The sequence below is a fragment of the Triturus cristatus genome, chromosome 5_2, assembly GCF_964204655.1.
Source record: "Triturus cristatus chromosome 5_2, aTriCri1.1, whole genome shotgun sequence".
NCBI classification, from domain to species: domain Eukaryota; kingdom Metazoa; phylum Chordata; class Amphibia; order Caudata; family Salamandridae; genus Triturus; species Triturus cristatus.
This window is the reverse complement of record NC_140588.1, coordinates 1,087,958,654-1,087,981,481: the sequence shown is the minus strand read 5'-3', so window position 1 is coordinate 1,087,981,481 and position 22,828 is coordinate 1,087,958,654. Positions and strand designations below refer to the sequence as shown.

Here is a 22,828-nt window from a genome sequence, read left to right as displayed (position 1 = left end):
TAGTAGTGTGAGTAGAACCTGTAGTGCAGGCCATTATGATAGACCTTTCGGGACTGACATGCTCTTCTTGTGACTGGGTAAAAATTAAAAAGGTTTGACAGTGTAATTGCACTTTGCACCATGGACCTCCAGGAAGGGACGAGCATGTCATAGGGTGTCTACAGATCCTGAAACAGAGATTCTAACCTCTCTCGCTGAAAGCCCTTGACTCCAGGCTTGTGCTCCACTCCCACTGGTCTTTGCTTTAGAGCTAGGACTGAGCATTACTGCTTAGCCTCAGACCTCGAGGCCCTGAGGTTCTGTTTCCACCGGCCACAGACTTCAGTATCTCCCGACTCAGCCCAGTCTTTCTTCTCCTTGCTTTCACTTTTGTCAAGCTTTTGTCCCTTTTACTTGTTCTTGCTGCATATTTTCTGTGTATTTCTGCCATTTTACAGTGCCACTGTATTTCTGTACTCTTGGTGATGTTATTCCTTTGCCGTCATCACTATAGTTTTTTCTTCCCACCCTGCTCCCACACTCTGCTGGTTTCCCACCTTTCCACCTCCAAGTCAGCCACTCCCACCTCCCAGGACTACTTATGGAGGCTGCAGCGTGGCCCGGCCTCTGGCGCGCCGAAGACAGGCCTGTCTGTGCCCATATGCGCCCATCCGTGCCTGGACTGCACCCAGCGCCAGAACCCCTGCATCTCCTGCCATCCACCGCTACACCTCCGACATTCTAGCTCAAGTCCCCAGAGACCACAAAAACAATTGCTACATCACCGCACTGAGACGAACGGAGGGATCCTTTGCCTGCCACAACTACCATTTCACCTGCAATACTGGAACCCTCACGACACCTACACAGCCAAACTCCAACCCCTCGGAACAGCACCAGTGCATGCTGTTCAATGCCCGATCCCTCTCCAAGCACACCACCGTAATCTGGGATACCATCACCACCTCCAGCCCGTTACATGATGTTTATCACCGAGACCTGGCTCACACCGTACTCAACACTCGACATTGCGACCATAATACCCCATAGCTACAAGATGATACACAGAGACTGCGCCAACAAACCTGAAGGAGGCATTGCCATCATCCGTAAGGAGATCCTCCATTGCACCACCATGGACGATGACATCTCATCAATCATGGAACACCTCAACTTCCAAATCCGATTCAATGCGAACACTATAGTGAGAGGAAATCTCGCCTACCGACCTCTGTGCTCCTGCCCCAGCTTCTGTGATGCCATCTCCAAAGTAATTGGCCCCCTGGCAATCGATTCCAAGCACTCCATCTTCCTCGGCCACCTAAACTTCCACCTCAATGACACCGACTCTGCCAACCTCCTGGAACACATAGGCAACATCGGACTCATGCAACTGGTCACCAGCCCTACACACTGCGCAGGACACACCCTGGATCCAATCTTTACAGCCAGCAACAGAATCAAATTTAGCAACACCACCGAACTTACCTGGATAGACCATAGCATCGTCCATCCACTTCACCATCTCTGGATCACCACAACCCACCTCGAAGCCCCCCACCGCTGCGCAGTTGGAACAACATCACCGAGACCGACTGGATTGCCTCCTTCAACACCACCAGACCACACACCACTAACAACCTGGAGTAAGCCATCCAAAACTTCTCTGACTGGATCATCAACTGCGCCGACACAATCGCACCCATCAAAACGCCCAGCAGCAAGACAGCTAGCTAGCACGCCATCTTGTTCTCCCCCATACCTCCCGCATTCAAATGCAGGTGCAAGCGACTGGTGAGACGGTGTCACTCTGGCATGAACCCTCAGACCTCACCACCTTCAAATCTGCCCTCGGCAATTACCACCACCACCTCAAGAAGCCAAAAAGAATGTCCTAACCACCCACATCAAAGCTAGCGCCATTCACAAAAGAACTCTTCAGCACAGTTAGAGAATTCTCCTGCCCGTCTGCCACCAAGACCACAAATCACACTTCTCAAGCACTTTGTGATGCCCTGGCAGACCACTTCCACAACAAGATAGCAGACATCTACATCAACTTTGACCCGCAGCCAACTGACATCGGCCACCTCCTGACGCACACCGGTGACCCCCCACTGCCACCTCACTGACTGGACACCGCTCATCATGGCAATCACCACAGCTATCATATCCTCCATCCACTCTGGAGCACCAACAGACCTCTGCTCTCACCACGACTTTAACCTCGGACAGAAAGAAATCTGCAGCTCACTCAAAGACATCCTCAACTCATCGATCACCATGGCCACCTTCCCTGACGCCTGGAGACATAGAGGCGAAACCCCTCCTGAAGAAACCCTCCACCAACCCCAATGAGCTTGACCTCGTGCCTCATCTTACTGCTCACCTTCTCAGCCAAGGTCCTAGAGAAAGCCATCAACCACCAGCTCACAGACCACCTAGAAGGAAACAACCTACTCGACGCCACCCAGTCTGGATTTTGCTCCAACCACAGCACCGAGACCGCCCAAATAGATGCAATCGGTGACATCAGGAACATCTTCCACTGTGGCGAGACAGTAGTCCTGATCCTCCTCCACCTCTCAGTGTCCTTCGGCATCGCATTGCCACCACGTTCTCATCACCAAACTCCACCACATTGGCATCAGAGGAAACGCCCTTAAGTGGATCACCTCCTTCCTCAAAAGACGCATGTAAAAATCTGCCTACCTCCGTTCATCTCCGAACCCAGGGGTATCATCTACGGAGTTCCTCAAGGGTCTCCCCTCAGACCCACCCTCTTCAATGCCTACATGATGCACCTGGCCTACATCGCCCCCACCCAAGGACTCAACATCCTCTCATGCGCTGATAACACCCAGCTCATCCTCTCACTCATGGAAGACACCACTACCACCAGAGTCAACTTCCAGAACGCCATGTCCAACATTTCAGACTGGATAAGATCCAACTGCCTGATGCCGAACATGGACAAGACAGAAGTGCTCATCTTTGGAAAGAATTCCTCCCCATGGGATGACACATGGTGACCCACGGCACTCGGACCCTCACCCACCCCCACCACCAAAGCCCACAAACTTGGCATCATCCTGGATAGCGATCTCTCCATGAAGCATCAGGCCTATGCAGTAGCCTCCTCCTGCTTCCACACCCTCTGCATGCTTCGTAAGATCTTCAGGTGGATCCCTGTCAACCCCAGGAAATCAGAAACCCAAGCCCTCCTCACTAGCCGACTGGACTAGGGAAATTCTCCCTCTGCCGGAACAACCTCCCACACCCTTAAACAACTACAGACTATACAGAACGCATCAGCTAGACTCATCCTTGACCTCCTCAAATGGACAAGCATCACTCTCCCCCTCAGAAACCTCCACTGGCTCCCAGTCCAGAAGAGATGCCAATTCAAGCTGCTGACCCAAGCATACAAGGCTCTCCACAATGCCAGACCCTCCTACCTCAACCACTGCCTGACTTTCCACCAGCCAACCAGACAACTCCGATCCACCTCCTTCGCACACATCCCACGAATCCGGCTAAGCTGCAGCGGAGGTCGTTCTTTCTCCTACCTCGCCGCCAAGTCCTGGAACGACCTACCACTCCACCTTTGAATCTCCCCCTCGCTCACAGACTTCAGAACAGGACTCAAGACCTGGCTGTACGACTAAGACTTTCCATTGTCAGCACCTGAATACCTCCGGGGTGATAAGCTGTGCTATACAAATACCGACTGCTTTGATCATGTCACCAGGAAAAGAGGTCACTAGGGTTGGGGGGAGTTATGGAGTTTTTTCTTGTACAGCATGCGTAATACGGCCATTCCATGTGCTATGCGAGAGGAGCTACCAGGACTCTTGCAATGCTTTTCACCAAGAGGTCCCCATAAAAACCATGTTAGTGGGAATGACTAATCTAGAGGTTCTTTCTCTTGTGACTGCCCCTTGTCACGAGACACTTCTGCTTCCATCTACGAGAGGAAGCCGCCGATCAGTGTGCTTGTACAGAAAGCAGGAAAGATCTGAGCTACGGGTAGCCCAATATTGGATACCTTTGAAAGATTACACTTGCGTAATAAAAATGTGTCACTAGGCTAGCAAAGACCCACTCCAGCAGAGGAGGTGCCAGGACTGCATTAGCGCTACTGGCAGTTCTGAACCCGCCCCACACCCTCATGCAGAACACTGACCCAGAACAGTGATGTAAGCATATGTTCAGGGACCTGCAGATGAAAGGTTCTCTCTTGAAGCATCAACCAAAGGTCTCCTCAGCGTTTTCTACGCCTTCTCTCCCTGCTTCCAAGCACTACACTGCGGAGTAAGGGAACACTCACCTGACAACCTGCTGATTCGAGAGCCTCTGCTCTCTTGTGGCCAGAAAGAAAACCCATCCTGAGCGGAGGTGTCACACCTCCTTCCCCAGGATGTGCAGAGTGCTTGAGAGGGAAGCTTCAAAGACCTGCACCTTTGTAATGCAAGGCCAACCTCTGGTGCTAATAGCAGAGGGAAGCCCCCAGTTCAAACCACCACTTTTGAGTGGGAAAACAGGCAGCAAAAGTTATAAAGAAACCCTCAGGTTCCGGAGGCAAAGTCAGCACACTTTTCTGTCCCCACCATGTTGAAGATGGTGGGACCTATCCATTCTGGGCTAGGGCTATGGCCCTCTCCCTCAGGAGGGTGGCATAATTCTAGGTGTAGACACCCCAGGTAAGGAACCCATTGGTCCCTACCAGTTCCTCCCCTGTATCGCCCCAATTCTAGTATTTAGGTGGCTCGCGCAGACCCTGAAATCAGATCTGCGATGACCTAAGAAGCCCACACACCGAAGATCTGCACCAGCACGAGGGAAGGACCAGCAGACCTACTGGCCGGTCCGCTGCCTTTCGCCCCTGCTACAAAAAGATGACTTGTCCTGCAGGCCCAGCAACCTCCAAAGCCCTGGGAGGACTGCCTGCCTTCGCTAAGAGGTCATCTAGCAATCCCGAGCCAATCCACCATGGGTTGACCCCTGCTGGACTCCACCTTGACGCCTGCAGCCTCAACTTGAAGATTCGCCCTGACCACGACCTGCCTGGCAAGATTTTTGATGTCTAAAACACCCCTGCACCCAAAGCACCTGGGTTTTGTGAGACCTAACTGAGCGTTTCCCTACGTCCCCTAGCATCTCTACTTATCCAGAAAGCTGTGATTTTCTTTATCCAACCTCCTGGCCTAAGCCTGCAGCCTTTTCTCAAAGTTGATATCCGTTGGTTTGCATAGGGTGCCCAAAGTTATGTTGTCACTCTGCACCTGGCCGACCCTGGGCTGCCGAGGGTTTAAGCTTGGTGCTGCCTTGTGGCCCCCCTGTACTTACCTTAACTGCAGGATCTTGACCCCTGATACTGCTTTACTCACCCGTGAGCAGCACAACTCGGTGTACCCCCAGTCTCCATTGATTAACATTGGGCGTCCGACCCCAAATTTGACCTCTGCACCCGGCAGCCCCTGTTTCTCTGGTGTTGCATTCTTGGTACTGATATGAACCTTGCCTGGAGTTGATCTGAAACCCCGGAGACTGAAACTGTAAGTCGTGCACTTAACTGTAAAATCACATTATTGTTTTCCTCCATAGGTTAACATTGCAAAGCTTGAAAATTGCACTTTTTAAACAGAGGTATTTTTATTGAAAAATGTACTTGCCTTAGAATGTAGATCTTGGTCTTAAAATAAAACTTGAACAATGCAAATTTTTCTAAAATTTATGGAGATCTCCTTTTTAACTTGTCATTTTTAGGTCTCGCCTGGCGAAAGCAGCGCATGCGCCGCCCTCCGCCATGGAGAGGACCTTTTGTAATCGAATCAGCCAAAGCTAAATGAACTCGGGTCCAGATGGACAAACATGGCTGCTCCGCCACCCGCAAAGCTAAACATGCACGCGTAGGGACAAATAAATGCACGCGGATGTGGACAGCCCGACGCCATCTTTGTGCACACGCGCGCGCATTTTTTTGTCCCTACGCTTGCATGGCGGTGTGCTTTCGCTTTCACAGACAGTGCCGAGGAAGCTGGTGCGAGGCTTCCCGCGAGCATTGCTTGGTTTTTAGGGTCGCCTTCCCAGTGCATGTGGACAACGTCACTCTGCCCCATCCTCCTACAAACAGAAGCTCATCAGTGTTGGGTATGTTTTTGATACGAACGTCACTCTGCCCCGTCCTCCCCCAGAATGAAGTTCATCTGTGTTGGGTATGTTTGTGATACGAACGTCACTCTGCCCCATCCTCCCCCAGAATGGTACCATCATTTGGGGGAGAGGATGTGGTCTCACGGCTAGAGCTGCCGACTTTGGAGCTGGGATACCAAGGTTCGAGCCTTGTGGTCGAGTTTACATGCTGTGATTCTGGGAAATCACTTAGGGCCATATGTAGGTAATTTGGAAATACCGATTCCTAATTACCGAATTTTACCGAATCGGTATTTAGAAATCGGTATTTCCGATGTACGTAATGATTCGGTAAATATTATCGAATCTGTAAAAATCGTTAAATATTTACCGAATCCACAATACCGATCGGTCTTTCCGATTCAGCAAATACCGAATCGGTAAATATTACTGGATCTGTAAATATTACCGAATCGGTAAATACCGAATCGGAATTCAAAAATACTGCAATTGAGGAATCAGCCAATCCTGTGCAACCACCACCCCTCCCAACCAGGAAGTGGCCACACCCAGGCAGGTGCACACAATCAGAACCTTCTGGAGAGGCTGGGAGTGCAGAGGAGAGCAACAGAGCCACTGCCTGAACTTTTCCTGCAAATCTTGCACAATGGCCAGCCAGGACACAGAAAGAGAAGGAGGGGAAAGGAAGGGGAAACTGAAATTCAGCCAGAAGGAACTGCAGGTCCTTGTGGAGGAGGTAGTGAAGCAGCACACAAAGCTGTTTGGAAAGCAGTCCCTGCAAGTTGCAGAGTCAGTAAAAAGAAATATCTGGCTTGGAATCCAGTCCCAGGTGAATGCCATTGGAGTGACCCCCGGGACATTGATGTGCTCAAGAAGCGGAGGTATGACATCAGGATCATCACCAAGAGGAAGATGGCTGATCTTAAAACACAAGCCAGCCAGACAGGAGGAGGAAGGAACAGGGCACCTGCCCTGACTGAACTTGAGCGGTTCGTGGAGTCCACGATAGAGCCAGAAAGTGTTGTGGAATCGGGGATGCAGACAGCTCTGCCAGAGCTGCTTCCAAACCAGGTAAGAAGCATGCACAGCATTGTGCACCCCCCTTCCCCTATCCCAAATCCCCAATTGGGCTATGGGAATCCCACTCCAGTACAAGTTTTTGTTCAGACCAGCAATGCATTATGGGAGATGTAGTCAGTGAAACCCCTATCATGACAGGAATCGCACTGAACAACAAGGCATGTGACATACATCAGCGATAAGCAGGCAGAGGACAATGAGATAGCGTGGCAGAAATGTATTTTAATTTTTGCAATGCAGGGCTGCAGGTACACTGAGCTAATGTACAATTTCTGTCCACAGGCGAGACATCGCGCAGGACTGCTCAGGACAAGGGAGAGAGGGCACCCCGGAAAGACATCCCAGAGAAGGCCAGTACGAGTGCAGGGCACACAACACCACCACAGCCAGCCTCGCCACCACAGCCAGCCTCGCCACCACAGCCAGCCTCACCACCACAGTCAGCCTCGCCACTACTGCTAGCCTCACCAGCATCAACACCACCTGTAGTGGTTAGACCTAGGAGGCGTGCTGTTGCCAGACTGCAGGAGTTTGAGTCCTCCTCAGAAGACTCGAGGGGGGGGGAGACATCTACTGTGCCACTGGATGGCAGCAATGCTGGTTTGCTGTCCACTGCTGAGGGAGCACACACAGGTACCAGACGCCGCCGCAGGGCTTGTGTGAGCAGTCCATCTCCACAGGGTGAGAGCCATGGTGTCTTCGGAGGGCTGGAGGCAACCGTGGTGAAGGTGCAGCGCCTACAAGGCAAGGCAATACAGTCAGTCCAGCGACAAATGAGGCGCCTCAATGAGAACATGACCAACATTGACAAGGGATTAGCTCAATGGCTGAGGGCATGAAGGAGATGGCTGCGGGCATGCGGGACATGTCCCAGTCTGTGATGCTGCTGTGCAGTAAAATGGATGAGGACAGAGCAACACGGCGAAGGGAGAGGCAGAAAATGGAGCACCATACGAGGGCAGTGAACCGACTAGCTACTGCCACTTCTCTGCTCTGCAGGCGCTCCGTGGCCATGCAGGAGGGGCTTGCGCACTGCAGCACTGATGTTTCAAGGGGGCTGGTGAAGGTGACCACTGCTCTTGAAGTGCTGCTTACGAGTCAGTCTGCTACCACTGGTGCTGTGGATGTTGGGGACAGCGAGGACACGACCAGTCGGAGCAGCATTATCCCCCCTGTAACAGACACCCGGAGGAGCAGCAGCCGGCATGGGGCTGCCACTGGTCCCACAGCCAGTGAGGACAGTCAGTCACTGGCATCCCGCACTGTTGTGCGTGGCCGCAGACGCTGATGCAGCCCACACTCTCAGGACAGAATTGGGTGAAGTAACCCATGACTTCCTACTATGGATGTCACAAATTGGAATGCCAAGTTTGGCCGTTTGTGTTGTGGCGTAGTGCCCAGAAATTAAAACTACGTCATTACATTCAGCAACTGGCTGTGTCTCCTTACTTATTTAAAAATAGTTGCATGTGATCTCTGCCCGTCTCTGTCTCCCATCTATTGCTGGTGGCACTCCTGCTGCGTTGGGCTCTGGCTGTACAAATTCATCATCATTGTCCTCAAAATCAGTTAATTCCACTTCTGTACCTTTCTTTGTGGCAGATGATGGGTGTGTACTGACGTGCGCCTCCGCTTTTGTGGAGGCAGCGGAACCTGCTTTTCAATTGTCCAAACGTGCGCTCCACAACGTTGCGTGTTGATTTGTGTGCCACATTGTATCGTCTCTCACTCAGGGTTGATGGGTTTACGTAGGGTGTGAGGATGAATGACCGCACGGCATATGCACTATCGCCTAGGTGAGGAAGAGAGTGCCATTAGTCACATACACCAATACACATTCATCTGCAGTAAGTATCCTTCTCCAAATTCTCCCGCAGCCAGGCGTGTGTAGATCCCACTGTTCTGGAACATGTAGGAGTCGTGGGGGCTCCCAGGAAATTTGGCCACGATGTCAGTAATTATGTTGGCAGCATCGCAGATTACCTGCACATTTATGGAGTGGGTGGACTTTCTGTTCCTGTAAATATACTCAGTGGCTGCTGGTGGGCAGATTGGAATGTGTGTGCCATCAATACAGCCTATGACATGCGGGAACTGTGCCATCTGGTAAAAGTCTGTCTTGGTTTTCTGCAGTTCCGCCTGTGTGTTTGGGAAGCTAATGTAGTGATGCATTCTCTGCATCATGGCGTCCAGGAACATTCTGAAGAAACGGGACAGGCAACTCTGAGACACCCGCCTACCGCAGCTATCACCCCCTGGTAACTGCCAGATGCAAGTAGGTGTAGGCTACAGAGCACCTACCCATGTGGTGGTATGGCGTGCGCCCTTGGTGTTGGGTGCTCCAGGAGTGGGTGCAGGTCCCTTATCAGGTCTAGGATGGTATGGGGGTGTAGCCTGTACCTTTCATGGATCTCATCCTCAGTCTGTTGGAAGAGTGTGATGCGCTGTCTGTAAACGCGCTCCTCCCGTCTCCAGATCCTCACTCCTGCTGCCTGTAACCGTAGCCGCCTTATTATCACATAGAGGGCCGCCATTGTGCTCACACTGTTGCATTTTGGGATTGTTTATATACACTGTAGCTGATTACCACCTGCTTTCAGTCAGTGTTAATTACCGACTCTTAAATACCAAATTACATGAAATTCGGTATTACCCAATTTACCTACATCTCTTTTCTCACAATGTATGAAGCCCTGGACACTCCTAAATTAAATACAGTAGGGTTCCACTGTCGCCACATCCCCTCCATCATTTGTCTCTATTAACATCTCACTTGTGAAATGTATTTGGTTATGGTACCAAAAATGGAATGTTTTGAGCAACTCTTTGCTGGCTGTGGTAATTCATGAAGGGTTCTAGTGTGTAGCTGCTTCCATTCTCCACATGCCCGGGTAGAGCCCGGCTTCCTTTCCCATGGAGTCTGAATGAGTGATTAGCCCTCACTCATCTCTGTGAGCATCTTGTCTATACCGCAAGCATGGCCTTTGTCACCCTCCTTCAGAATGCAGTTTGAGAATGGGCTGCATTTGTTGGCCAACGGTTTATTACCACATTACATAAACCACACAGATACATTCCATATGAAATCGATATATAAATACCACATTTATAAGATACAAAAATGCAAACCTTCAAGAAACAAATGCAACAAATTAAGAGAAGCATTAGCTCACCTCTAAGAGCAGCAGATTCACGTGTGTAAAGCTTTCACGTGTGCTGCTTTGTCTGTATGGTTTGTGTAAACCGATACCAAACTTGAATAAAATGCATTATTGTATTAAAAATGCTACGAGATGCTACTGCTCCTCACAACCTTTCCTGCAATGCCACTGCCCTGTTCTTGCTCTCTGTGCATCTCACTGCACTTCCCATGCACCATTTGCAACACCTTGCTGCCCCTTACTTCAACCTTTTCAAAGTTACTGAAAGCCAATGAGAAATCAGAGTGACGTCGAAGTGTCGCTGCGTTTAGATAGTGAACTCATTCTGAGCTTGTTTGGTACTACTGTGGCCTACACTGTTGGTGTTCTGAAGTGAGTGCATGCTCACAGATGTTCTGAAGTGAGTGCATGCCAACATATGTTCTGAAGTGAGTGCATGCTCACAGATGTTCTGAAATGAGTGCATGCCCCCAAGTGTTCTGAAGTGAGTGCATGCCCACAGATGTTCTGAAGTGGGTGCATGCCCACAGATGTTCTGAAGTGAGTGCATGCTCACAGATGTTCTGAAGTGAGTGCATGCCCCCAAGTGTTCTGAAGTGAGTGCATGCCCACAGATGTTCTGAAGTGGGTGCATGCCCACAGATGTTCTGAAGTGAGTGCATGCCAACATATGTTCTGAAGTGAGTGCATGCCCACAGATGTTCTGAAGTGGGTGCATGCCCACAGATGTTCTGAAGTGAGTGCATGCCCCCAAGTGTTCTGAAGTGAGTGCATGCCCACAGATGTTCTGAAGTGGGTGCATGCCCACAGATGTTCTGAAGTGAGTGCATGCCAACATATGTTCTGAAGTGAGTGCATGCCCACAGATGTTCTGAAGTGAGTGCATGCCCACAGATGTTCTGAAGTGGGTGCATGCCCACAGATGTTCTGAAGTGAGTGCATGCTCACAGATGTTCTGAAGTGAGTGCATGCCCCCAAGTGTTCTGAAGTGAGTGCATGCCCACAGATGTTCTGAAGTGGGTGCATGCCCACAGATGTTCTGAAGTGAGTGCATGCCAACATATGTTCTGAAGTGAGTGCATGCCCACAGATGTTCTGAAGTGGGTGCATGCCCACAGATGTTCTGAAGTGAGTGCATGCTCACAGATGTTCTGAAGTGAGTGCATGCCCACAGATGTTCTGAAGTGAGTTCATGCCCACAGATGTTCTGAAGTGAGTGCATCCTCACAGATGTTCTGAAGTGAGTGCATGCCCACAGATGTTCTGAAGTGAGTGCATGCTCACATATGTTCTGAAGTGAGTGCATGCCCACAGGTGTTCTCAAGTGAAAGAATGCTCACAGATGTTCTGAAGTGGGTGCATGCCCACAGGTGTTCTGTAGTAAGAGAATGCTCACAGATGTTCTGAAGTGAGTGCATGCCCCCAGGTGTTCTGAAGTGAGTGCATGCTCACAGATGTTCTGAAGTGAGTGCATGCCCCCAGGTGTTCTGAAGTAAGTGCATGCCCACAGGTGTTCTGAAGTGAGTGCATGCCCACAGATGTTCTGAAGTGAGTGCATGCCCCCAGGTGTTCTAAAGTGTGTGCATGCCCACAGACATTCTTAAGTGAGTGCATGCCCACATATGTTCTGAAGTGAGTGCATGCCCACAGATGTTCTGAAGTGGGTACATGCCCACAGATGTTCTGAAGTGGGTGCATGCCCACAGATGTTTTGAAGTGAGTGCATGCTCACAGATGTTCTGAAGTGAGTGCATGCCCACAGATGTTCTAAAGTGAGTGCATGCTCACAGATGTTCTGAAGTGAGTGCATACCAACAGATGTTCTGAAGTGAGTACATGCCCACAGGTGTTCTCAAGTGAAAGAATGCTCACAGATGTTCTGAAGTGAGTGCATGCCCACATATGTTCTGAAGTGAGTGCATGCCCACAGATGTTCTGAAGTGAGTGCATGCCCACAGACATTCTTAAGTGAGTGCATGCCCACATATGTTCTGAACTGAGTGCATGCCCACAGACATTCTTAAGTGAATGCATGCCCACAGATGTTCTGAAGTGGGTGCATGCCCACAGGTGTTCTGTAGTGAGAGAATGCTCACAGATGTTCTGAACTGAGTGCATGCCCCCAGGTTTTCTCGAGTCCGAGAATGCCACAGATGTTCTGAAGTGATTGCATGCCTCCAGGTGTTCTCGAGTCCGAGAATACCACAGATGTTCTGAAGTGAGTGCATGCCTCCAGGTGTTCTCAAGTGAGGGAATGCCCACAGGTGTTCTCAAGTAAGTGCATGTCCACAGATGTTCGGAAGTCGGTACATGCCCACAGATGTTCTGAAGTGAGTGCATGCCCACAGGTGTTCTCAAGTGAAAGAATGCTCACAGATGTTCTGAAGTGAGTGCATGCCCCCAGGTGTTCTGAAGTAAGTGCATGCCCACAGGTGTTCTGAAATGAGTGCATGCCCACAGGTGTTCTGAAGTGAGTGCATGCCCACAGGTGTTCTGAAGTGAGTGCATGTCCACAGATGTTCTGAAGTGGGTACATGCCCACAGATGTTCTGAAGTGAGTGCATGCCCACAGGTGTTCTCGAGTGAAAGAATGCTCACAGATGTTCTGAAGTGACTGCATGCCCCCAGGTGTTCTGAAGTAAGTGCATGCCCACAGGTGTTCTGAAGTGAGTGCATGCCCACAGGTGTTCTGAAGTGAGTGCATGCCCCCCCAGGTGTTCTCGAGTGAGTGCATACCTTATAGGCCTCAGCGGGTGCTATGATTTTTGGTTTGCCAGCTCCAGATTCTCCTGCTCAGACGGTGTGGCTGGAGCTGGTCTTTGTGGGAGGTGCCTTGTTATGTTTTTACAGTGGATGTTTTGGTCTTAGTGGGAGGTGCCTTGTTATGCTTTTATAGTGGATGCGTTGGGCTTTCGTTCTCCTCAGTGGCTGCATTCAGTAGGACAGTGGTTGCTGGTCTGCGCTGCTCCTTAAAGTCCTGTCCAGTTCTCTTCCGCCTCAGCGTACTTCTAGGACTGCATCTGATACCCTAGATGGTAGGGAGCTCCCGAGATATCATTCCTGGATCTTCATGATTGGTGGGTTACTCGGCTCCGTTCTCAGCACCTCCTGTACCTCGATAGTCCCCTTCTCCGTAGCTTCTCTCCAGGAGCCACTGCCTCTGCTTATGTCTCCGCGACCGTCTTGCTCAACACCAATCCCCTTCCATGGTGGCGGAGCAAGCTGGTGTCCTTCCTTTCCACCCCCTTCTGCAACTTTGTTCTCCCTACAGCGGGGGCACTCTTGCACTAAGATTCGCTTTAAATAAAACAAGCATTAAAAATGCAATAGGTCTCGCCTTTTCTTAAGTTAAAGCCATTTGCTTTGCTATACAATACCATTAGCAAAGCAAATGGCTTTAACTTAACCAAAGGCAAGACCTATTGCATTTTCAATGCTTGTTTAATCACTGTATGTATAACAAATGTCTTACACTCCTCTGTGGTGGGCCTAAGGCTGCTCCCCCACGCTACCACAAATCGAGCAATTTGGGTTTACATTGAGCCCTGTACACTTCTGGGGGAATCTTTGGACTCCGTGCATGGTATAACCACTTGGTGGTATATCGTAGACAGAGCCAGCTTCCTGCACCGTCAAAACTCAAAATCCCAGTAGATGAAAATTGTGGTTCAACGCACCTGTCAAGGTTTTGGACTGACTGGAGGACTGGTCCCCGGTGAGACGTCTGAAACAGCGGGTGCAGAGATCCTTGCCATGGGTAGGAGAAGTGGATACCCTGGGACTGGTCTACAGGCAGGTTTCAATCTGTTGAATAAGTACAGCGCATCCACACAAGCGCGCAGAGGAGCAGGACTCTACATGAACGGAGAAAATATGGGCAGAGGCTGTAACCAACAAGACTTGCATTTTATAGCCAAACCACACATCCCCAATAAATGGGAACTGTAGTAATTATTGTTGCTAGAACACGTTTGTGCGTTGATGGTTTTGGTAAGTGGGCAACAGACTTCTCCAGCATTGTGAAAGCAGGCAGTTCCAAACCTGCAGCATCTGGTGGTGTGGTGAGTAAGGGTGGGGGTGTGGCTGGCGATAGTTGGGGTTGAGGGAGGGGCTTGGGGAGGTGAGGCATGTGGGACATTCTGATCCATTGGAAGGCCTACTTGGGTCCAACACATCATGGGGGAGGGGGTAGAATTACCAAAGCCCTAAGATTCAGCCTGGGGCACAAGATCAAAAGGTGAATCGTACAGAACTTTCTGTACATACAAGACCCGGACCTTACCTTCTTATAAGAATCTCTCCTAGTGGGTAATATGTGAGGTCCTGGGGAGAGGTAGGTCCGGAGTTCTTGTGCACTTGGGATTTACTTCAGGCCCCAATAGGGTGGGAATCCCATTGGCCATGGTATGGTACTGGACTTATCCAGAGGGCTGTTCAGCGCCCATCCAGTGAAGGACTGGATCACAGATAAAATACAGTGGTGACGTGGTACATTCCTATGTGCATGCATTGCTAAAAGCAGTAGGCCTTTCCTATTGTGATTATAGGACACATTCTGTAGGCCTCACTGTGTTCATCTTGGAGGTCATGTGGTTGCAAGTAGACCTCGTTAGAGATCTTGTGGTTTTCAATGTTGGGCCTGGAGGTGTGCAGTCTGTTACTAGGTACTCTGTAGAAAATGTAAGCAGGTGTGGTTCCTCTCTGTGGTAAATCTTCAGTTTAGGTGATTAGTACTCTGGTTATCCACAAGGCCCACTTCAGGAGTGACTTCATAATGTTGTTCCGACCAAAAACCTGGGTCTATTATCTATACTGATTTGTCAGTTGTGTGTATGTATATATTGTATATGTAGTGTGTGTGTGTGTGTATCTGTAGTGTGTGGGTGTGTATCTGTAGTGTGTAGGTGTGTATATGTAGGGTGTGGGTGAGTATATGTAGTGTGTGGGTGTATATGTAGTGTGTGTGTGTATATGTAGTGTGTGTGTGTGTGTGTGCATATATGTATGTGTATATGTATGTATATGTTGCCACCAAACGATTCTGGATGTCAGCGCGCTCATCCGTCTGGTGCAGGCAAAGAACGGGTGGAATCCAGCCCGATATTAATTCCAAAGCAAAAGAGAATGCTGCACACCAGCAATGGATTTTCAAGGGTTGTTTATTTCACCACCACTACCAACCACACGTTTCACCACAAGGGCTTGTTCATGTATGTATATGTGTGTGTGTGTGTGTGTATGTATGTGTATGTATAAACCGTGGGACCACATCTCACCTGCCTTGAAAGCCCTGCATTGGTTACCGGTTGCCAGGAGATCTACGTTCAAGCTGCTTTGTATCACCCACAAAGCGATACATGGAATGGGACCGACCTTCATCAGGAATAAAATCACCAAACACATTCCTCATAGGAACCTCCTCTCTAGAGTGGCGCCTCGCCTCAAAATCCCAAGATACAAGAAAAAAACATGGGTGGCACATCCTTCTCTGTTCAAGCAGCCAAAATATGGAACTATTTACCTCTCAACACAAGATCCACCGACAACCGCCATATCTTCAGAAAACTACTCAAGAATTGGCTCTTCCCCACATGGGCACCATACGCAAACAGAAATATACAGCATATCCCTCTGTATATAAGCATTTATTTGTACCATAGATATGTACCGATATATGTGTATTGCTTTGTATAAACATGTAGAATAATTGTTTAAAAATAAACTTAAGTACAACGCTTGAAAAACAGAGTTTATTGAATGCATCTTTAATCTACATATACTTACTTCCTTTATGCCTCTATATACCTTCCATGTACTTGGATCTATGTAGTTATTACTCCCCCCCCCAAAACAAAAGCATATTCAATGCACTACCCTATCTCTCACCCTAGACCTCTATCAATATCTTTAATCTACATATACTTACTTCTTTTATGCCTCTATAAACTTTCCATGTACTTATGCATCTATATATTTATTACTTTCTTGTAATTTATCATATCCAGTGCACTGCCCTATTTTACCCTATACCTCTATCAATACATCCTCTACCTCCACTCTCTTTCATCTCAAGCCCCGTACCACTGCTATGACCCCCAAAATAACCCTTTCTAGATTCTCCCCCACTCTATCCCTCCTTGCACCATCTGACACCTCTTTTACTGTACTGATCCCCAAAAACAAGCCTCACTAAACTCTTCCCTCTGACTCTTATTCTCCACATCCTTTTTTACTCATCCCAAGCATCCCACTACTGCTATGACCCACAAAAAAAGTCTAAATCCTTCACTCTTCTATCCCTTCAATATCTGTTTCAATCAAAATAACAGACTAACATGTCCACTTCTAAGATTTAATATTTCACAATACTAATTCAACACTAATCCTTTATGGGTTCTGGAGTAGCATGCTACTCGCTGAAAAAGCACTTCAACACCCCATCGGGGGTAACAAGTGCTATATAAATGCAAACCTTTTTAGGTCTCGCACTTCAACACCCCATCGGGGGTAACAAGTGCTATATAAATGCAAACCTTTTTAGGTCTCGCCTGAGCGCTAGCGCATGTGCTAGCTCAGGCGAGACCTTTAGTAAGCGGGTTTTCAAAGTGCTACCAGAGTGGCCTAAAGCTTGTGTGCATGTGAGCGTGAACATGCACAGGCCTCTCCTTTCGCGCGCACCACTCATGTGCTGGTTTTTTTTTTGTGTGTGCGCATACAACTCCCGGGCTTGTTGCTCGCGCTTCTTGTTTTTTTAACCCGTATTTATGAGCACCCTCAAAGCCCGACGAAGGATCATTCGCCCGCGGCACGTGTCCAACTCTGCAGCCACCAGACAGAGCCATGCTGCCATTTCAAGCAAGCCTGGTGCCACCGAGGTAAGCAGAGAGCTTCGTATCACACTCTGCTAGTCAACACCAAATAACATGGTACTTCGCAACACTAATCATCCACCAGCCCAGGCACAGTAACTGGTTATTCTCATTTATCGATATTTAGTGATCAACAGAATTTCAATGTTTAAAAACATTGTCTGAAAAGCGGAGCACGTCTGCATTAACTACTCATTATTTGAAATTCACATACTCCACAGATAAGGATTACTCGTTGGCTTTGTGCGTGCGAGCTTGCTTCTTTGCTTGCAAGTCTTGCAGCTTGTGGGGAACCTTTGGTAGGTAAACAACAAAACTTTACTGAAGAAACATCTGTGTTAGAAAGAAAGGAAGGGAGAAAAGATTGATCATAAACCACCTAATGTTCTTTGTGCAGTTCTTACTTCTCGACTTGTGTTGTTATGTAGCAGACATAACAAGAGATGACAAGTTGTAGCTGCGTGTCCAGCCGCCTGTCATTTTGCCACACCTGATCTTGTATGTTTGATCACTTATTTTCCGCCCGTTTAAAATGTTATTGCAAATGGCCCAATCTCACGAGGGGGGCTTTCCGTCATCCCTTGTAAATGGCAGTTGCCCATCAGACAACACCACGTATAAATCTCCGTGCCAATAAGGGTGGAAATATTCGGGCATACCTGGAATTTAATTCAGATTAAAAAGGAGAAATTAAACTAAAAGCACATACTTAGTATATGCATGCACTCGCCACTGCACAGCTATCTCCCAAACATAGTAACCGTGCAAGGTGGCTCAGCGAGTTAAACATTGCTGCTGACTTGGGATGTTATTGCGGACCATACTTCTGAGGTGGGTAAATGTTGTATCTTTACAATGAGTAATGGTAACAGTTACTGTTGCTATTAAAAAACACTTAGAGGTGACTTGAGCGGCGCTTTAAAAAATGTTTTTCTTGTTCATAGGGTTCTCAGTTCAGCCCCTGCAAAACACCTAGTGGTAATAGGTCATATTTTGCCTAATCTTTATGAGCAAGGGAATCGCGCCGGAGAGACAACTGATTTGCAGAAGATCACACATTGCGAGGAGGCAAGGGCCAACTGGGATTAGTGTGAGAGTCTGCTGTTTACACCGGCGACACTTGTTAATTTCCTGCTTCAGCGCCAATTGTTTGTATTGCTGCACATAACAAGCATTGGCATGGCCAATAGGTCTCGCCTTTGGGACCTTATAAGTGTTTAGCTATGCAACAGTAGATGTTGTTGCACCAAGGATATTGTGCTGCATAACTAAATACATATAAGGTCCCAAAAGTGAGACCTGTTGGCTATGCCAATGCTTGTTTCCTTCTTCTGTCCCTCCGCTATCCTTCTCATTCCAAATAACTGATTAATATCCACCACTCAAATTACTTTCATATTTCACTATACTAATACACCACTAATACTTTTGGGTTCTGGCCCAAAAAGTGCTTCAACACCCCATCTGGGGTAACAAGCGCTATATAAATGCAAACCTTTTTTCCTCTTCTATCCCTCCGCTATCCTTCTGAATCCAAATAACTGACTAACCTATCCACCACTCAAATTACTTCCATATTTCACTATACTATTTCAACACTATTCCTTTATGGGTCCCGGGGTAGTGTGCTGCTCGGCGAAAAAGCGCGTTGATGCCTCGTCAGGGGTAGTAAGCGCTATATAAATGCAATTACAATACAATACTGTGCATGTGTTTTCTTTCCTGTTCTTACCCATGTCTAATGATAATCTGGTTTCCGCGTGCGTTTTTAGCATAAAGTCAGATTTTTCCGTTTTTTTAAAACTGAGCTTTGCCTAAAATGCCAGGGGAGGTCTGCTCGCAGACACTTGGCACAGCCCAGAAGGTTTTTAGACGTCTTCCTCCTCGTGACCACCAGTGCCGAGGGAACTCGTGCAGCCCTGGTGGAAACTAGAATATTTCTGATTGTGAACAAGTGTTCAAGCCGGAGAGGAGTCTTCTGACGGACTTTCCTCCAAGATAGCATTATAATTTGACAGAGGAAGTTCCGCCAGTGGTTTCTTCGTCCGAGCCTCCATTTCTTCCTCAAGGTGTCCTGGGTTTGCACAATTTTACATTATTTTTTACTGTTATTTTTCCGGTCTTGCAGCTACTGTCTTCTGTACTGGTACAAAGGATCTCTGTTTTCCACTTTGTCTAATTATAACCCATAAACACACAATGAAGGCAACAGTTTTTAGGTCTAGCCTGGCGTAAGACTGCGCAGACATGCGCAGTCTCGCTGGTGACATTTAATGTTTTAGGGTAGATTTCTCTAGTGGGCTTTAAGCCCCGCCCCTCGTTTCCATTGGCTGGCGTCACCGTTTATGCTAAACGGTGGCCAGCCATTGGAAAGAGCGCCTAGTGACGTGCACTTTTCTCTTTTAGAGCCGTCCCAGTTGGACTGGCTGCCCTGACTTACTGCTGGCGTAAAAGGTTTTTTTTATCTTTATGGGGCCAAATACATGGCCCCATAAAGATGAGAAACCAGTCATGCGAGTCAGTCCAACTGGGACGGCTCGCGAGCCAGTCCAACTGAGATGGCTCTAAAAGAGTGAAGCAGTGTTTGCTCTTGTCTGTTTGTTGCTGAATGGAGTGAAGTAGAGTTTGTTGCTGTCTGTTTCAGGGAGGAGGCGCGCGGTACCGGTTTGTTTTTGGGTGGAGGGAAGCGGTACCTGTCTGTTGCTGGGTGGAGGGGAGCTGCTGCTGTAGCTCTGGTCGTTGCTGTCCAAGTCTTGTGGCATGCCTCGTGGCCTCTCCTTTTCACGTGCCGGGCTGCCTGACTGCAGCGGTGTCTCTGTCTGCAGTGTTTCGACCGCGTCTCTTTCAGCAGGCAGCGGTCTCTCCACCAGGACAGACTACCCTCTGCCTCCGCTCCTACCCCTAATCACCCCAGCCGGTCTCCGCACACCGCCGTCTCTCCCTGGACTCTCCGTGAGCCGTCGGGGTCTTCTCAACCCTGCTAACTCTACCCTTCTCTGCTCTCGGACTCCCTGGTACCTTCTTCTACACCTGTCTAGCTCTGCCCTTTTTAGACCCCTTAACCTCCCGCTCTGTCTTTGGACTGACTGTCCCTCTGGCTTTTTCTTACCCTCCCTGACTCTGTCCTTCTCTGTCCCCGCTCTGCCAGTGGTCGTCTAATTACCCCCTGCCTCCTTCTACCTCTCTCTGACTCTGTCCTTCTGTCCTCTTACTCTCTCCGCTCTGCCTGTGGTTCTCAGCTGCCCCTCTTTCTCTGCCCTGCGCTCTTACTCTCGCCGCTCTGTCTCTGCCCCCTCACTCTCCCAGCTCTGTCTCTAGGCTGACTGCCCCTCTCCCTCCTCCTGCCACTCTCTGACTCTGCCCCACTGCTCTCTCTGCCTCCCAGGCTCTCTGCGCGCTTACTCTCGCCGCTCTGACTGCCCCTCTGTCTCTGCCCTTCTCTGCCCTCTCACTCTCCTAGCTCTGTCTCTGGTCCGACTGCCCCTCTCCCTCCTCCTACCACTCTCTGACTCTTCCCCGCAGTTCTCTCAGCCTCCCAGGCTCTCCCTATCTGCCGTCGATATCTCACTTTGTTTCGGTGACATATTTCGCTATGCTTGGGGGCCGCTGTGGTTTCTGGTAAAGCGGCGCCGAGAACCATGAAACTGGAAGTCACGTGGGTTGGAAACTTTCCGCACTGAAAGAAAACAAGCATTGAAAATGCAATAGGCCTCGCCTTTTGTTAAGTTAAAGCCATTTGCTTTGCTATATAATACCATTAGCAAAGCAAATGGCTTTAACTTAATAAAAGGCGAGGCCTATTGCATTTTCAATGCTTGTTATAAATCTTGTACTGTATTTATTTATAAAAATTAAAAACTAATGCCTGCGAGGCATACTCTTATGTAAACTGCGCATGTTCTAGATTTGCGCTTATTGGGTGCGCTGAGCGTCAACTGCAGCTCCTATTCAGTTAATAACAAGCATTTACAATGCAATGGTCTCGGCATTGTTAAAGTTAGAGCTATTGGCATTGCTCATAACCCCCACCACAAATCTTCAACACAACACTTAACCAGCACTCTTAACCCCCTTTATTATCCCGATGTAGGCAGCAGTAGAACGAAAGCACCAGCTGGCAGAGTTATATATTTATATGGCGCGAACTCGCCCGGAAGTTATTGGAGCGCTTTACATAACCCCGTATTTACATTACACATTCAGGCACGGGAGATTTGGAGCGCCCCGCAAGAGTGCCGGCTACGTTACACATTCAAACACGGGGAAGGATGTGGACGCGACCCCGAGGGACGAACTCTGGCTTCCAGCACAAAAGTCGGCAGTCTAGCCGACGGACAAAGTAATGATATAGCGTGAACTCGCCCGGAAGCTATTAGAGCGCTTTACATGGCCCCGTATTTACATTACACATTCAGGCACGGGGAGATTTGGAGCACCTTACATGAGTGCCGGTTACGTTACACATTCGGGGAAGGATGTGGACGCGACCCTCAACACAACACTTAACCAGCACTCTTAACCCCCTTTATTCTCCCGATGTAGGCAGCAGTAGAACAAAAGCACCAGCTGGCAGAGTTATATATTTATATGGCGCGAACTCGCCCGGAAGTTATTGGTGCGCTTTACATATCCCCGTATTTACATTACACATTCAGGCACGGGGAGATTTGGAGCGCCCCGCATGAGTGCCGGCTACGTTACACATTCAAGCACGGGGAAGGATGTGGACGCGACCCCGAGGGACGAACTCTGGCTTCCAGCACAAAAATCGGCAGTGTAGCCGACGGACAAAGTAATGATATAGCGTGAACTCGCCCGAAAGGTATTGGAGCGCTTTACATGGCACCGTATTTACCTTACACATTTCGGCACGGGGAGATTTGTAGCGCTTTACATGAGCGCCGGTCACGTTACACATTCAGGCACGGGGAAGGATGTGGACGCTACCCCGAGGGACGAACTCCGGTCTCCAGCACAAAAGTCGGCAGTCTAGTCGACGGCCAAAGCAATGATATAGCGTGAACTCGACCGGAAGGTGTTAGAGCGCGCCACATAGCACCGTTTTTTCATTACACATCTCGGCACGGGGAGATTAGTAGCGCCTTACATGAGCGCCGGTTATGTCACCCATTCAAGCACGGGGAAGGATGTGGACGCGACCCCGAGGGACGAACTCTGGATTCCAGCACACCACGAGGCAGAAAACAGGCACACAGGCAGCATCTGAATACAGAGAGGCTTACTCCCAGAAGAAAACAAGCACACCACTGCCTTTCTCCGAGGTGAAGCAGAAATGCCTTGGAGAAACGCAGCGGTGGTTTCGGATTCGGGGGCGTGTTTTTCTTTTTCTCTCCTCTTGCCATTGGCAGGAGGAGAGAAAAACACGCCCAGCGAAAAGTATCGAAAAAAAACTCCCCCGAATCCGAAAAGGACGGGGCCTGTTTTGCGAGACGAACCTCTTCTCCAATGGCTGGCCAGCATTTAAGAGGCCAGCCAATGGAGAAGAGGAGAGAAGAGGGGCGTTTTCAAGCCCCTCTTCTCCAAGTCATTAAATCTCGCGAGCGAGACTGCGCAAGCGCAGCC

The 22,828-nt window shown here is 49.1% G+C and overlaps 1 protein-coding gene across 6 annotated transcripts in view; it reads right to left on the bottom strand.

Moving 5' to 3' along the window:
* Window positions 1–22,828, bottom strand: part of LOC146829723 (gap junction alpha-3 protein-like) — a 184,703-nt gene that overhangs the window by 8,787 nt on the left and 153,088 nt on the right. Inside the window, exons 3-4 of one of the 6 annotated variants that reach the window (XM_085608434.1) lie at window positions 14,054–14,230; window positions 7,684–7,952 (exon numbers count right to left, since the gene is read on the bottom strand). The exons of 2 other annotated variants lie outside the window; for them this stretch is intronic. The gene's annotated coding sequence lies outside the window, so the exon portion shown is untranslated. Of the gene's footprint in view, window positions 1–7,683; window positions 7,953–8,664; window positions 9,008–14,053; window positions 14,231–22,828 lie in introns of those variants that run through there. 3 more of the 6 variants (XR_014962288.1, XM_085608433.1, XM_085608437.1) reach the window with 3 other exon arrangements.